Raw genomic sequence first — 5540 nt, forward strand, 5'->3', positions numbered from 1 at the left:
TTGCGTCGGAATTTTTGGAACCAGTCGCTAGTGATCAGGTGGTAGAGGTGTTTGTTTAATTTATCAAACTGCTGCATTTTTGCGATATAGGAAACGAGAAGCTCTTTCGTTGATTGTTCGCAAAACCAGGCCCGGCCGGAAGTGCCAATTTAAGCCAGAGAACTGATCTGAACTATCAAAATCCAGCGGAGGCGAAACCGAATCACCGGTTGAATTGTTTGGAGTGATTTGTTTACATTTGAACAGGCTAAGTCAACGAATTTCAATTTATGGTTTTCGATTATCCCGGTGACAAGTTGGAAATCAGATTTGGCTAAGAAACTAAAGAAAGTTGAAATTTTGAACCTAAAATTGTTTTTACGAATAAATACTGAATTCGAATAAAATTATACCGAGGCCTAATAAAATAAGCGAATTGTGTGGAAATAAATAATAATTATGAAAAATAATAATTCGATGTGTATGCTCAAAAAAATATTCGTGGTCAAATAACGAAATGTATACATTTAAAATGTCATGACCATTGTTGAAATTAAAGGAAGATGAATGATTCAGATCTTGAGTTATGGTTTTATTCCATGTAAAGTTTAAAAAAAAAAACATGGTAAAATAATTATGACTTCTTTGTGAGAAAGCTAAATGATTAAGTTTACCGAAAATTGGAACAAATTTTACACTTTTATATAGATATATTTCACACACTGGTATTTTAAGCAAAAAAGGAGGATTATCTAAGACATGTCCGCAAAAAAAACATGCATTTTTTTCTAAGTAAGAAAAACTTAAACAATTGAAAAAAATAATTATGTTAACTGTTTTCAATTTCTTTTTTCTATGGAGAAGAAGGGGAATGTGAGTAACGGACAATTTGAAGCGTATGGATTTCTGATATTACTCTAACGTTTACAATAGATCGCCCCACGTTACGGGAAAAATATGTTCCCGCTCTATGATGTATTTACTCTCACACTCGCACAGACAGTTTGCCCGCGCCGCGCGCAAAGAGTGTAGCGGTTTCAGGAAGTAACATCCGCGGTCAGCAGCGAGCAATTCGATCGGTTCTGGACGAAGACAATCCGGCAACCGGAGATTTCCAGCTAGTAGCGAAGGCGGATTTTACAGGAACAAATATCCAAATATCTCGAATTGGAACACCAAGTAGTCCACCTCGGGCCCTAAGGGTATCCAGTAGCCAAGCCCTCGTTTGACCATACCTTTCACACGTCCATACAACATGATCGATGTTGTGGTAGCCATTCCCACAAACGCAAACATTGGTTGCAGCGAGGTTAATACGAAACAAGTGCGCGTCAAGCCGGTAGTGGTTTGACATGAGCCGAGAAATCTTGCGAATGAAATCGCGACTCAAGTTAAAATGCTCAAACCATGCCTTCGTCGGAACCTTAGGGATAATCGTATGGAGCCAACGTCCCATTGTGCCATTGTCCCAGCTAGACTGCCAAGCGTTAATCGCTAAAGTGCGAGGTATTGAAAAGTATTCATTGTAAATTATTATCCTCTCAAAAATTTCACCTTGTAACGCGCCCACCTTAGCCAATGAGTCCGCATTCTCATTGCCTTGAATAAGGGATCCAAGCTAAGGTAATCCTATACGAATTTTCGATCAGAGCGCCCAATATCCCTGAAATTTCCAGCAAAAAATGGGAAGAGCGCTTCATCAGTTTCATCGATCGAATCGCCTCAACGGAGCTGAGACTATCCGAGTAGATGAAATAGTGGTCTACGGGCAGTGTGCGAATGTGTTCCAAGGTGCAGTAAATAGCGGGTAGCTCAGCAGTGTAAACGGAGCATGGCTCTCGAAGCTTGAACGAAGCTTCAAAGCCCTCTTTATGCACTGCGAAGCCGATGTCATTCTCATCACACGAGAGCATTGCGAACGGCCTATACAAATTGTAATCAGAAGCTTGTTCTCCCGGTTTTTGGATGGCAATGACTTTCACTTGTCTCCAGTCATGCGGAACAATGTTCATCTCTAAACATTTATTGAATAAATTCAACAGGCGTTTCTTAGCGGTTTCTGGCAGGTTTCTTCAACAAGTTGAATTTGATTCTGTCCAGTCCGGGAGCAGAATTGTTACAAGACCAGAGCACAAGTGAAAGTTCGACCATCGAGAATTGATCCTCCGTTTCGGAACTATTCTCTGTATTCCGATATATTTTCTGTGTTGGTACTGCGTCCGGACAGACCTTTTTCGCGAACTGTGTCAGCCATCGACTCGAGCTTTCCTCACTTTCGTTCGAAGGTGTGTAATTTTCGCATGTTTCGTGCCGTTTTCCAAAGCGTGTGCAGAGACGTTTCTCGAGATAACCCATCCACGAATCGCCGCCAGTACCCACGTTTCTTGCCCCTAATCAAGTTCTTGAACTTGCGTTCCAAGGCCAAGTAACGTTGGAATTTTTCTGGCAATCCTGTTCTGCGAAACTCAACAAACGCCTTGCACTTTTCTCTTCGCGCACGTGAGCAGTCTCCATCCCACCACGGAGTGGGAGGCCGTTTCTATATCGTCGAATTGTCATTCCGTCTGACCTGTGCCCCGATTGCACAGTCCACAATTGTCCCGGAAATAAAACTGTACTCTGCCTCCGAAGGCAGTTCTTCCATTGAGTCGATGGCTTCAATGACACCTGATGCATACTTTTTCCAATCTATATTCTTTGTGAGGTCATAAGGAGGGGGGTATATAAAAACTCCAAAAAAAGCTACGTCATTTATGGATGTTCCCTAAGAGAAGTCTTGAATTAGAAAGCTTGCACTATGACCCTCATCGCATGCCACTCCTTCGGGGGCGGATTAAAACCCGGAGGTCTCTGAATAGGAGGGGTAGAATAACTATTTCCACTTTGAGGATTTTTAGTTTTATTAACTTTGCTGGCAGCTAATCTGGGTTGTGTGTTAGTTGTGCGTTTCCTTTTTGGAGGCTGTGAAACATTTTTTTTAACAAATGGTCCAGCTGATGTTCCTTCGAATGGATCCTCCCCTTCGGATTTATAGTCACTTAGAAGGCCAAACTGGTTCTCTGAGACGATTGGCAAAGACTTCATCAGCATGTCTCTATATGATTTTTAGAGCGAGTTTTCAAAGAAGTCTTGATTTTTTCCCGGCGCGATATGTACTTCGGACACGCCGAGAGAGCATGAGATTCCTCGCCTGTGCAATACAAACACTTGCTTACTGCTTGTACTTCACACGAAGCTTCCGCATGCTTCTCCCCGCACTTAGAGCAGCGTGCCTGATTGCAACAGTAAGCGGCCGTATGATCCAACTGTTTGCAATTCTGGCAGAACATGACCGAAGGCACATAAAGTCTCACAGGTAGACGAACCTTCCCGATTGCAACGAAATCAGGAAGTGCAGTGCCGGAAAAGGTAACGCGATAGGAGTTCGACAGGGAAAACGTTCGTTCTTCCCCCTCGCCTGATGCTGATTTAACTGACGCGCATCCAGCACCTTGACCGTGGGAAGACTAGGGTCTTTGAATCGACCAGCCCCGGAATTCACAAGATCATCGATGGTCAAACCCTCTTCGGTTACCACTCCGTCGATTTCCACGTCAAGAGCGGGAACGTAAACACGATACTCGATCGTAAACTTCGGGTCACAAGCAATGGCATTTGCTTCCTTCAGGCTACCAACAACAATGCGCATCTTGTGCGGTCTCATCGGCTGGTAGCTGATTACGCAAGGGTAAGATCTGTCGAGGTCTCGAACGATGGAAATCACATTAGGTGATTTCCCGTTCATTTTGGACCGGATGTAAACTACCCAAGGTCCCGTCGATTCAGGTTGGTAACCGACGGCGAGGGGGCGGATTAGGCAGCTCGTTAACTTCTTGAGGGGCTGGTGATGGTGGGGAGTTGCCAAACACAAAGGGAACTTGAGGGTAAGGGGTCTGTGGGAGGGTGGGTATCTTCCGTGTCCGAGAGGTACATCGGTTGAATGTGGATGTTTTGGGAAGACTGTCGTTCCAAAAGATATTCTTCGGAGAGATCGTCCTCTCTAAAAGGAGGATGCATGCCTTCCTTGTCGCCGTCATCCGTTAGTCGGTTGCTTTCCGACATAACGGGCAAGAGTGGAGAGTCAAACCTTTATAAAAAAAACTCAAACAAAATTTTGTTTGAGAAAAAAGGAAAAAAAAATTAATATAAAAATATAGTAAGAATAAAAGAAAAGGAAGATATAAATAAAAGATATAAACAAAGCCAAAAAGAAAAAAAAACTTTTTTGGAAAAAAGTATGAAACCCAAAAAAAAATATTTCGAACCACCCTAGTTGGTCGAACCACTCTAACACAACTGGTTTCGAACGAACAATATGGTTTCATATCGGTCTATTATGACGATTGACCTTACTGGCTGGCAATCGTAAATTTGACCAACAAAAAACTTTTCCACATTATCATCAATAACTCAGTCTATAGTTTGAATATTTGAAAACTGTTTTCAACGTTTGAAAACCTGTTAATTGAGTATCAAATAGACAAAATTTGGTTTGTATTTGAATTTATTTTCTGTTTGTAAAAAAAAATAATTTCAAAAACTTAAAATATCTATTTTTCCAAGGCTCGCAAACAAACAGCTCTCCTGATGATGCAAAAAAGCATTTAGAAGCAAACGGGTTGTTAAAGTGAAAGAACAACTTTTTTTCTTTGTATATGAACAGTTATAGTGCTATTTTTATAGTCATTTAATGTTTATTTTTTTATATTAAAAAAATAAGGACATTTTCCTAGAGTGAGCCCGTACTGAACAAATGGATAGGAACCCTATCAAATCGTTAACTTTGAAGAAAAAAATTAAAATGAAAATAGTGGGAGGGCCTAGGGAAATGTGTGAAGATAAAATTTCATTTGTATTTTGAAGCTCAAACTATTTAGCAATTACAATTATTTTTGCCCCTAAATGTAGGCAGAATCATAGTTCTTTTATCGATTATAAATATTTTTAAAATAAAACGTTAAAAATCAAGGTTAAATTGATAAAGTAGCATTTGTAATTATTATGAAGAAGTTTTGTATCCTTTATGATCAAGAAAAATCGTAAAAACCGCCCGAATAGGGACTGATCAATGTCACCCCAAAGCATCAAATTCTGAACAGAGACGATAAACGATTTTTAAATCAAATTTAAAGAGGTCAAATAAATTTCTGCATCCATGTTTTACGTTCATAGGAGTCCAGTACTGGTTTTAAAAATATAAAACATGCTACATTCCCGTTAACAGGAAAAATAATCGAAATATATTGAAAAAAGTGATCAATATTACCCCGGATTACGGTATCACTTTTTCCGATAACGGTAGGTCAATATCGGGTATATCGGATAACAGAGTGCTCTAACGGATGTGTGATCCGGAAGATCAGGGCAAAATTCTTCACACACTATGCTATTTACGGAACACTAGCAGGAGCAACGAAACACTACCGCTTGTGACGAGTGTTGTGGAACGAATGAACTAATTCAAATATCAAGTTTCACTAAATAAGAATATGGACTTGTGATATAGCTCTGTTAGCAAGTCA

This window comes from Uranotaenia lowii, chromosome 3, assembly GCF_029784155.1.
Source record: "Uranotaenia lowii strain MFRU-FL chromosome 3, ASM2978415v1, whole genome shotgun sequence".
NCBI classification, from domain to species: Eukaryota; Metazoa; Arthropoda; class Insecta; order Diptera; family Culicidae; genus Uranotaenia; species Uranotaenia lowii.